Consider the following 12,831-nt stretch of genomic DNA (forward strand, 5'->3'; position numbering starts at 1 on the left):
ACTATGAAACTACAAGTTGCAGGTCTTTCTTGGTTGTGTAATTTATTCCTCAATATATAATTTAGAAGCTTTTGTACTCGGGGCAGGCAGGAATGGGGATTATTTAGTCGAAATGTAAGAGGGACTCAGAAACAAGAATTCAAAAGTCTTCTCACGGGTCTGTTGGATTTTACTACTAATATCCAGTTGACAGTAGTTTAAGTTCATAAACATTAATGGAATTCCTTTTACTTTCCAAAGTAAAAAAAAGTCATAAAAATGATAATGACATGCTGTTGTTTTTTTTTTAAGTTTGTATATATAATTATCTTTCCCAATAGTATTTTCTGCACTCTCAACAGAAGTGGAGGTTTTGCCTGAATTATTAGGATATTGCCACACTTCTGATCTTCACTTTGCTAGGAAATATCTGACATATGGGGCTTGCCCATGGTTGTTTAAAAATGAAGGAAATGCCATGAGGGGAATACAGATATTCTCATTCAAATATACCTCTGATTATTTATTCATTCATTCATCCATGTCAACTAGCGAAGTTTGTAAGATCCATCTGCCCTTACTGGAATCCTTTTCTGTTTCTCTGGAGCTGACTACAATCCAAGGCCCGTTTCAATATGCATACTTGTCCCTCACCCTCTGCCTACCTCAGTGTTGAACTGTCTTTAATTTCAAAATCTCTTTAGTCCTGTTATTATTTTTGTTGGTTTTTTGAGGGGGTCACACCTGGCTATGCAAAGGGGTTACTCCTGGCTTTGCACTCAAGAGTTACTCCTTGCAGTGCTCAGGAGACCATATGGGGTGCTGGGATTGAACCCGGGTCGGCCGCGTGCAAGGCAAATGCCCTACCCACTGTGCTATCTCTCCAGTCCCCTCTTTAGTCCTGTTATAAACCTATTTCAAATCGCACACAAACTCCATGTTAAAATATATTGTCACAAATATATATGGTGTTATGCTAAAATATACACCACTCTTGTTTAGGGAAAAAATAAAGGTTCACAACTGAAATTCATAGAAAGATTAAGGGGAGGGGTGGTAATGATCACATTAAATTTTTATTTTGGGGGTAGGTATTTCTAGCTTGATCCTTCACTATCCTTTGTCCTTTCCTTATTGTGAGCAGATAACAGCAAGATTTGCCTCTTTGAGATAGTCCAATCAGAGTTCTGCACCAGAACATTCCCCTATTGGGAGGCTGGGTGTGAGTTGACATTTAAACCCAGATTCTTCTTCCTTTCTTAAAAGAAAACTTTTCCCTGTTCTTTGCGTGCACTGAACATCTTCACATTGTTTACGTCTGTGCTTTGTAAAGCACTTGTCAGCCCTACCAGGTACTGGGAATGAGTTGAGTCTTTACCTAGATCATGGAATCCAACTTGCCAAGAAGGGCCATCTGACAAACCAATGCTTATTTGGGGAAATCTCGTTCTTTTCTCTGTGAATCACTTAATCACTTAACTTCCCGTTAGTCGTCGATTTGCTCGAGCGGGCGCCAGTAACGTCTCCATTTGTCCCTGTCACGTGCTAGTGTAGCCCAATGGCATCTCTTCGCTCCGGGAACATGGAGGGCCTCAAACCGATCGTTCATGATCTTGACAAAGAAGTCTGACCATCTGGTAGGTGGGCGGCCACGCGGTCTCTTGACATCCCGTGGAATCCAATCAGTAACAGCTCTAGTCCAACGATCGTCTTTCAGTCTCATTACGTGACCAGCCCATCTGATTTTCGACACCTTGGCAAATGAGACAGCGTCCCTGATCCTTGATCTTCGACGGATGTCAGAACTCCGGATTCGTTCTCTCATTTGAGTGAAACGTGATATTCCAAGCATAGCTCTTTCTATTCTTCTCTGGGAGACCTGAATGGCGTTCTCATCTTGTTTGCGTAGGGCCCAGGTCTCTGAGGCATATGTTAATGCAGGAAGAACAGTGGAATCAAAGAGATGTGCCCAGAGCCGGAGGTTCTTCGTCCTCTTAGCTATTTCTTCGACGTTCTTGAAGGCGTTCCAAGCCGCTCTCTTCCTCCTGCGCAGCTCGGGTGCCAGGTCATTTGTCATGTTGACCTCTCGACCTAGGTACACATAGCTGTTGCATTCGGAGATGGTCGTTCCATTGAGAGCGAATGGGGCGTCAGGAACAAGGCTGTTTCTCATAAACATTGTCTTCGTAAGATTCAGCTGTAGTCCTACCTTTCCACACTCACGGTCAAAGTCGGCCAGCATTTGTGCCGCTTGGCTGATGTTTGGTGTTATTAAAACAATGTCATCAGCAAAGCGGAGGTGGTGTAGTTGCCGACCATCTATCTTCACTCCCATTCCTTCCCATTCCAGTCGTCGCATGATGTTCTCGAGGGTGGCACTGAAGAGTTTTGGTGAAATGGTATCACCCTGCCGCACCCCTCTCTTGACATCAACGATCACTTCTTTGTAGAATGGTGAGATCCTGGTAGTGAATCCGCAATACAGCTCACGGAGGATCCTGATGTATTGGGCTTGAATGCCCTGATTGGCTAGGGCTTCAATGACCGCTTCCATCTCAACAGAATCAAAGGTCTTCTTTAAATCAATGAACGTTAAGCAGAGCGGCATCTTGAACTCCCGAGAAACCTCAATGAGCTTAGTTATCGTGTGGATATGGTCGATGGTGCTGAATCCTTTGCGGAACCCTGCTTGCTCACATGGTTGTCCTTCATCTAGTGTTCTGCCAATCCTATTTAGGATGACTCGAGTGAACAATTTGTAGATGACAGACAATAGGCAGATCGGGCGATAGTTGCCAATGTCATGGATGTCTCCCTTCTTGAACAGTAGTACAGTCCTGCTGGTTTTCCATTGGGACGGAACCTTGCATTCAGACAGGTAGTGAGTGAAGAGCCGAGCCAGTGTATTGATGAGTACTGACGGCAGGTTCTTCAGGTGTTCAGGTCTGACCTTGTCTGGGCCGGGTGCTGTTTGCTTCTTTACCAACGAAATGGCGTGTCGGATTTCGGAAGGGAGAACATTAGGAACGACATACCCATTCTGTGGAATTTGGTATGTCGGCAAGTGGACATGGCTATCGAAGAGATTTGAGTAGAAGTCATGGATAATCTTCTCCATTGCCGTTCTGGAGGATGTGATGGATCCATCAGGACGTCGGAGGGCAGTCATCTTGGTCTTATAGTTGGCGAAGGACAGGCGGGCTTTACGAATACTTTTCCCGGCTTCTGCCGCATCTACCAGTACTTCTGCTCTTCTCTCTTTGAGGTCTTCCTTGATCGCATCTCTGCACTGCTTTGCGAGCTCGGACGTTAGCTTGCGGTTGCCTGAGGCATGTGCCAAACCACGCTGGCGAATTAGCTCAAGAGTTTTCGAAGATAGGCGACTTTTTGTGGCTATCTCTCTCTTGGCGTTCCTCGCACATTCATGGAGGTGCTGACACTACTTCCACTACCCAGCCGTCGCCACACTCCAGGACGCTTTCCGGACCCGCGCGGCAGCTCCGGCCGAGACCCACGCACAACTGAAGACCCACAGAACAAGATAAGCGGAACTCTCTGAGACCTTGGACTCCAGGCTCGGCGGACCCAGGGACAGAGCTTCTCTGCTTGCTCCCACCACCACAGGTGACAAAGGGATTCTAATCAGGAGCCCCACCCTACCCTGCCCTGTCTGCTTCCATCAACCACCCAGGGATCGAATTGTGCACAGGAGACCCACCCTACCCAGATAAATACCCCACTGGCAGACTTCCACTCTCGACACTACTTCCACTACCAGCCGTCGCCACACTCCAGGACGCTTTCCGGACCCGCGCGGCCGCAAGTGGCCGCGCGACACATCATAAGACACTAAATATCCATCTTCTCTGTGAATAAAGCAAGTGAATACTTGCCCTGTGAACACAGGTGAATACTTGCCCTGTATATCACAATGGAGACGTTACTGGTGCCCCCTCGAGCAAATGCATGAAGAAAGGGAAGACAGTACTACAGTGCAATACAGTGCTATCTATCATATATAATTTACTATCCTTTTTTTTAAATGAGAAATAGTAAACCAAGACCTCATACATGTGAATCACATGCTCTATCACAATTCTTTTTAGCAATATCTAGCCAAGTCTAGGTTTAGCCTCTTGGGACAGAAACATATCACTCTCAAAATAACACTTCCACATTTTGGTAATCATCTTAAAATCTTGATCTCATAGCTTTCTTGTATTGAGCATTAATTTAGTGCTATGCTTGGCTCAAAATTCCAAGAAAAGCATCAGAATTGTGAGCTGGACAGGAAGCTAAACTCAACCATGCTGAGCTCCAAAACTCACAGAAAATATCCACATTGCATTTGCACAGAAAGCAATGCCCTCCGGGCTAATTGTATATCTGGTTCATATTTAGAAAAAGACTTTCTAAACATTTAATGGGTAATGAATGACAATGTGTCCTATAAGGCTTTTTCTTTTTACCTCTATATTTGAAATGCAGCTTAAACAATGATTCCAGACAGAAAGTCACCCCAGGAAGCTAGCTGAACTCCTATCTTGAAATACTTGAATACAAATGAACACAAAACAGGAGTTAAATGCCACTGAAGACTGTTAACCATCTGAACTGAGTAAGATTTTAAGCAATTGCATAATATTGCCTCCAGCAATAAATTTTACCTAATCATTTGAGTCCATACCACTTCAGCACAAATACTATAAACATTGCAAGAAAGAGCCGCCTTCAGCCTTGAACAAAAATAGCAAGCTACCTGCTCAAAATACTATCCCAATGTAGAAGGAAGAAGTTAAAAGCACTGATAAATGAGGAAACTCTACACAGAGTCTTCTGGCGAATAAAACTAAGCAGGCTAATATGCTCCAAGCAATTCTATCTCCTGTGAAGAATCAAAAACCTAAAATTTGCAATTTAGGAAGTTTTTTAAGCATTTATTTAACTTTAATATTGAACTGAAAATGTTCAAATATAACACTGATTGAAATGTTAAGAATGTTCATAGACGTTAGACACTAGGAACAATGCCTTTACATGATAAGAAATATGTAATTTAGTCAATATAATAATGGCAACAATTTATGGTTATTATTACCATTTGTACTATTTTTTTTATTTTTGGGTCACACCCAGTGATGTTCAGGGGCTACTCCTGTCTCTGAACTCAGGAATCACTCCTAGCGGTGCTCAGGGGACCATATGGGATGCTGGGAATCGAACCAGGGTCAGCCGCGTGCAAGGCAAACCCCTTACCTGCTGTGCTATTGCTCCAGCCCCTCCATTATTATTTTTAAGTCAGAAGTAAGTAACTATTGTGATTCCTCCAGAAGTTATATTTTTTATGTTTGAGTATTTTAATATTTATTCTATTTCTCATAATTTTTTAAATTTTTTAACAGTGAGACATCATGAGGTACAGTTGCAGACTTACACATTTTTGTGCTTGGGTTTCAAGTATACAATGATCAAATACCCATCCCTCCACCAGTGTCCATTTCCCACCACCACGGATCCCAGTATCCCTCCAACCCCCCCACCCCCCCCTCATCCTACCCTGTCTCTGTGGCAGGGCATTCCCCTCTGTTCTCTCTCTCCTTTTGGGTGTTGTGGTTTGCAAAAGAAACATTCAGTGGCAATCATGTTTGGTCTATATAGTTTTTAAAAGCTGCAAAGGAAAAATGACTGGAATGAAATTCAAAAATTACAACGTTTAACCTGTATATAACAAAAATTTTGGGTATGACTTTGCTTCTCCAGTTTTCATTTCTACTCATCTTTAAAATGACAAGTGTGCAGCACCAAGTCATCTCAGAGTCTATTTGCTATTATTGTGAGAAGCACAGCTGAGCTGAGGCACAGAAAAATCAAATACTCAGGATTAGTGAAGTCATTGTGAAGAGGAAAACTAAAAGGCTTTTTATTCACTTGGTAACAAACTGAAACCAAAACATTCTCCGTAAAAGCAAAATAGCCATTCTTCAAACATCTTAGCTCCAGATTTCCCACAATGCTCTTGAGTGTGAAATCCTTTCCCCTGAAAAATGAATTCACTAAAACTTCTAGAAATAGACCCTTGTCATCAAGGACTCTGTAACATGACTCTTCCACCTGTCACTGACGAGTCCAGTGTCACCAGTGGTTATTACCTGTGGACTAATGGAAAAGTTCTTTTGAACTCTGAATCCTGATGATGTGCCTGCACGGAAGAGGCCTAAAAGCCTGGCAAAGACACACGCTGAAACAAGGTAGGAGGTAGCAACAGATAACTGCCATGAACAGATTACGATCACGATCATCCTGTTGTTCATCGATTGCCTCTAGCAGTCACCAGTAACATTTCCTTCTTCCCAGCCCTGAGATTTTTAAAAGAGCCATATTCAATGTTCTTTCAGGGCTAGGAGAATGAGACCCATCATTGTTACTGGTATTTGGCATATTGGGTATGCCACAGGGAGTTTGCCAGACTCTGCCGTGCGGGCAGGATACTTTTGGTAGCCTGCCGAGTTCTCCAAAGTTCCATGAACAGAACTACCTACTTAAGTAGGTAAAGTCTAACCTTTGCAGTAATTTTAGTTGCAGACACAAGACCTCAGTGATAGCATCACCATGTGAATTGGTTTGATGGAGTCAGTCACAGTTTACTTCTTTTTCTCAAGATAATTGTGAATACCACCTTCTCTTTGTCCCATATGCCTGGTTTGGATCGTAAATCATATGAAAGGCAGAGTAGGGAAGCCAGGGTCCTGCCATGCACAGCCTCTAACTTACTGAACGGTATGTGGGCAGAAGAGCCAACCCAGCACACACCAGATGAATCCACAAAATGGCCTCCTGACCTTCTGAAAAATGACCTTTTGCTCATTATAATATTATTATGATTCTATTATGTGGGTCCCGGGGCTGAGATCTCCAAGCCTGCTCGGATCGGGGCTGAGCATCCTCCACCCAGATCCTCCAAATTCCAGTAGGCAGGGGTCACACCCACCAACTGGCCCCCTGGCGCCATGTAATTCCATCAACGGCCAAGACCCAGAGACTATAAAACCCAGCTCCCGGAAGCACGACACCTTATTATCTCATTCTTACTTTGGACAAAATGACAGGCTACCGATTGTAATCTGCCCACACAACAGAGTCTGGCAAACTCCCTGTGGCGTACCCAATATGCCAAATACCAGTAACAATGATGGGTCTCATTCCCTTAACTCTGAAACAGCCTTGAATATGATACTTCTTTAAAAATCTCAGGGCTAGGACAAAGGAGACGTTACTGGAACCTGCTTGAGGCAATCGAAGAACAACAGGATGGTCATGATCGTGATGATTCTAAATGATACACCTAGCACTGCCATGACAGTTCCAGGGCAGACCAGGAAAAACCAAATCAGGGGTGGACACTAAGTCTTATAATTTTCAGTCTGAGAGAAAAGAGTTCCTAGGAATCTCCATCTAACAATAGGACCATATCCCTCTTTATTAGAACATAGTAATAAGTCCAATACATGGATTTCTCGGTGTGGTAACTCCTCTATGAGTATTTGGCAAGATAACCTTTCATTTTATAAGTGGAGAAACTAAGCTTTCAAGAGAAAAAAATTGCCCAGTGAAAAATAAGTGGAAAATCTAGTATTTCAACTAGGATCTGCAAATTCATGAACATTTGATCATGAAAACAGATGATCCAGTAGAAAATGAATCCAAGGAGAGAAACTATATTATAGACAGACAGAATCTGCATAGATTTTTTTGACTTACAAGACAAAAACAGCAAATGTTAAGTATAAAGCAATAATAAAATGTCAACATAAAGGGCAAGTATTTCTACAATAAATATTTTTCTTCCTAAAGCAAACTTGGGTATTCCTCAAATATTCCAATTCCCAGCGGTGGTTGGGATCACAGCCACACTGAGCAGTTACTGCAATGCTCAAGGTGTCACAGATAGAACCCAGCACCATGCACATGCAAAGCGTTCGCTCTCTAACATGAATCACATCCCTGGCTCCACTGGGTCTTTCTTGCATAAGAACACATCACTTCTTGGTGCTCTTGCCCAATTTGTGTGACTTGAATATGATCTTGAAGAAATAATAAGCGATCCAAAATTTCGAAAGTCTTTGTTCTTTTTGCTTTTGTTGCTGGTCCTATTTGGAGGGTCACACCCAGAAGTGCTAAGGACTTACTTTGGATCTGTGCTCGGGGATCAAACCAGAAACCACTGTGTGCAAAACAAGCACCTTACCTGCTGTCCTATCTTACTGGCCCATTTTCTTTTTAAATAATCTTTTCTATAAAATATATATAAAGAAACAGAGCCAGAGAAATAGTGCTGTGGGGATGGCACTTATGTGCCAACCTGGGTCCCAGTTCCAGCACTCCAGGTGGTCAACTGAGCATCACCGAAAGTGATTCTTTTTTTTAAAATTTATTTATTTATTTATTGATTCACTGTGGGAAAAGTTACAAAGCTTTCAGGTTTAAGTCTCAGTTATGCAAATATCAAACATATTTCCCTTCACCGATATTTATTTTTCACCACGAAGAACCCCAATAACCCCCCTCCCAACCCTCCCAATGCCCATGAGGCAGATGAATTCTAGTTAACACTCTATCTACTTTGATTACATTCATTGTTTCGACAAAAGATGCACCATTATTATTTAGAGTTTACACCCCCAAATCAGATCTGCTGAAAAGGCATTGTGAGATAATTTGTTTTCTACAGCTGGTCACAAGAATCAAAAGATGTCGCACGGCCGCTATTGCGGCCACACGATTTTGGATTTCTGGTATTTTACATATTAAGCCTGGAAGTATTTCTGCTGAGAGTCAGATAATTATGAGATTGGTTTCTGTGCTCTGGAGCCATGGTGGTGCCGGAGAGTCGCTCGTGGGTGGCAACTCGTGACCTTGGTAGGGCGTGAAGGACGATCCGGGAACAACCCCCTTCCCATGAGATTTCAGTCGCCCCATCATGACCGGCTCATACTTGGCTTTCCATAAAGCTCCGAAGTGGCTGCCATCTTTTTTTCCAAAGGGAAAAAGGCGGATGAAAGCGATTCTTGAGTTCAGGGTCATGAGTAACCCCCGAACATTTTCACTTGTGCCCCTCCCACTCCACAAGAAAGAAAAAGAAAAAGACAAATTGTTAACCCTGTTTCTCCCTTCCCATAGAACAATCAATAATTGTAAACTGGGGCATATGCTGTTGTTGCTTTCTAATCCTATAATGATTTTTTCTTCTGTTACAAAGATAAGTTAATGTCTGAATACTCTTTAAAGATCCAATAATAATATTGCATTATTGTTAATCTCCAGATTGGTCCATTATACTGTTATGAAAGAGGATATTGTTATTTTTAATAAGTACAACAAATTATCTTTAAGTAAATAGACAAGGATTATTCAGTTTACTCTCAACCACACTGGCAGAAAGGAGAAAGATAAAGGGGGGGGAGAAGAGAAAGAAGAGGGATAAGTAGGAATGAGACAAAGAGAATGAGAAAGCAAATACGGTAAATTTTTCACTATATTTAGATAATCTGGGAAAATGTAAGTAGAAAATCTTTATACTATGTTTGCAACTTTTCTGAAAATCTGAAAGTATTCCAAACTAAAATTTTTTTAAGTGAAAACATGAAAAGGTTCTCATCTGTGAAATTTTTATCTCCTGATTTAAGTCAACAAGAATCAATGCTTTCTTTCTTGCTAAAGCACTGAGTTGTCTACCAGACGCAAGTAGGATTCTTAACAGTCTATTGGCTGGCATCAAAAGAGATCTCTAAGTATGTGCAAGAAAACCCCAAACTGAATCATCATTACCAAATTCGACTGAAAAAATATGTTTTATTTGCTTTCCCTTGGCCAAGTCCTTATGTTTGACTTTTTAAGCTAATATATATATATATATATATATATATATATATATTAGTGAAACACCATGAGGTACAGTTGTAGACTTACATATTTTTGTATTGGGGTTTCAGCTATACAATGATCAAGTACCCATCCCTCCACCACTGCCCATTCTCCACCACCAATGAACCCAGTAGCCCTCCCACCTCCCCATCCCCTCCACCCGCCCCACCTCTATGGCAAGGCATTCCCTTTTGCTCTCTCTTTCCATTAGGGTGTTGTGGTTTGCAATAGAGGTATTGAGTGCCATCATGTTCGCTCTATAGTCTACTTTCAGCACACGTTTCGCATCCCAAGCAAGTCATCCAAACACCCTTTAGTTGGTGGTCCCTTCTCTATCTGAGCTGCCTTTTCTCTCAGCAAGTGTTGCCAGCTTCCAAGCTGTGGAGCAGACCTCCTGGTACCTATCTCAACTATTCTTGGGTGTTCATCTCCCATTCTGTTACTTTATATTCCCCAGATGAAGGCAGTCTTTATTTGTCTGTCTCTCTCTTTCTGACTCATTTCACTTAGCATGATACTTTTCATGTAGAATCACTAGTTTGCAAATGTAATGACTTCATCCTTTCTAACTGCTGCATAGTATTCCGTGTGTAGATGTACCAAAGATTCTTTAACCAGTCATCTGTTCTCGGGCACTCGGGTTTTTTCCATATTTTGACTATTGTGAACAATACAGCAATGAAGATAGAAGTGCAGAATGTCATTTCGACTATACTTTTTTGTCTCTCTGGGATATATTCCCAGGAGTGATATTGCTGGATCAAATGGGAGCTCAATTTCTAATTTTTTGCGAATCATCCATACTGTTTTCCAAAATGGCTGAAGAAGTCGGCATTCCCACCAGCAGAGAAGGAGGGTCCCTTTCTTGCCACATCCGTGCCAGCTCCAGTTGTTTTGTTCTTTTGGATGTGGGCCAGTCTCTGGTGTGACATGATATTTCATTGTTGTTTTGATCTGCATCTCCCTGATGATTAGTGATGTAGAGCATTTTCTCATGTGCCTTTTAGCCATTCAAGTTGAGAAAGTTTCTGTTCATTTCATCACCCCATTTTTGATGGGGTTGGATGTTTTCTTCTTGTGGCGTTCAACCAGTGCTTTGTGTATCCTTGATATCAACCCATTATCAGATGAGTATTGGCTGAATATCCTTTCCCATTCTGTAGATCGTCTTTGTATTTTGGTCACTGTATCTTTTCTGGTGAAGAAGCTTCTTAGTTTAATATAGTTCCATTTGTTTATCTCTGTTTCCACTTGGTTGGTCAGTGGCATGTCATTTTTTGAAGAAACCGTAAGCCTCAATATCGTGGAGGGTTTTGCCAACCTGGTCTTCAATGTACTTAATGGACTCCAGTCTGATGTTGAGGTCTTTAATCCATTTTGATCTGACTTTTGTGCATAGTGTTAGGTCGAGGTCTAAGCTCATATTTTTGCATGTGGTTTCCCAGTTATGCCAACACCATTTGTTAAAGAGACTTTCCTTGCTCCACTTCACATTTCTTGCTCCATTATCAAAGATTAGATGTTCATACATTTGTGTAGGGATATTCTGCCCTGTTCTATTGGTCTGCAGCTCTGCCTTTGTTCCAGTACCATGCTGTTTTAATTGGTACCACTTTGTAGTAGAGTTTGAGGTTGGGGAGGGTGTTGCCTCCTATCGTCTTTTTTCCCAAGAATTGCTTTAGCTATTTGTGAGTGTTTGTTGGTACAAATGAATTGTAGGAGTGCTTGATCCATTTCTTTGAAGAATTTCACGGGTATCCTTATAGGGATCACATTGAATCTGTATAGTGCCTGGGGAGTATTGCCATTTTGACAATGTTAATTCTTCCTATCCATGAGCAGAGGATATGTTTCCATTTCCTCATATCCTCTTTTATTTTGTGGAGTACTGTTTTGTAGTTTTCTTTGTAGAAGTCATTTACCTCCTTAGTTAGGTTGATTCCAAGGTACTTGATTTTCTGGGACACGATTGTGAATGGGATTGCTTTTTCATGTCTCTTTCTTCTGTCTATTTATTTGTGTATAGGAAGCTCATGGGTTTTGGGGTATTGATTTTATAGCCTGAGACTTAACTGTACAAGTCTATTGTTTCTAGGAGTTTCTTGGTAGAGGTTTTAGGATTCTCACTATATAGTATCATATCATCTGGGAATATCTGGATGCCCTTAATATATTTTTCTTGCCTAACTGCTATTGCAAGTAATTCCAGTACTATATTGAACAGAAGTGGCAAGAGTGGGCATCGTTGTCTTGTCCTGGATCTTATTATATTGTTAGCAATGTCCTCCTTAAAATCTGTTAGCAGTTGTTTTAAGTATTTAGCTGGTCCCTCATTAGGTGCATATACATTTAAGAGTTTGATTTCTTCCTGTTGTACGTATCCCTTGATAAATAGAAAATAGTCTTCTCTGTCCCTTCTAATCTTTTTTAACCTGAAATCTATGTTGTCAGATGCTAGTATGGCCACCCCAGCTTTTTTGAGGGAGATGTTTGCTTGTAGGATTGTTTTCTGTCTGTGTTTGAGTCTGTGTTTGAGTCTGTGTTTGCTTTGACTATTCAGATGAGTTTCTTGTAGGAAGCAGAATGTTGGTTTCAGTTTCTGGATCCATTTTGCCACTCTGTGTCTCTTGATTGGTTCATTTAGACCATTGACATTGAGAGAGATTATTGACCTAGAGTTTTGTGCCATCTTTCTGTAAGGGTTTGTTGTACTTATGGGTGTTTTTCTTCTTGAATTACAAGAGCCCTTTTAGTCCTTGTTTTACATTTGGTTTTGAGTCTATGAAGTCTCTGAGTTGTTGTTTATCTACAGATGGTGTACAGTTCCATCGAGTTTGAGTGAGAGTTTAGCTGGATAAAGTATTCTTGGTGAGGCGTTCAGTTCATTGAGTTTTTTCACTATATCCCATCATTGTCTTTGGGTTTAGAGGG

The sequence above is a fragment of the Sorex fumeus genome, unplaced genomic scaffold (assembly GCF_029834395.1).
Source record: "Sorex fumeus unplaced genomic scaffold, SorFum_2.1 ptg000080l, whole genome shotgun sequence".
NCBI classification, from domain to species: Eukaryota; Metazoa; Chordata; class Mammalia; order Eulipotyphla; family Soricidae; genus Sorex; species Sorex fumeus.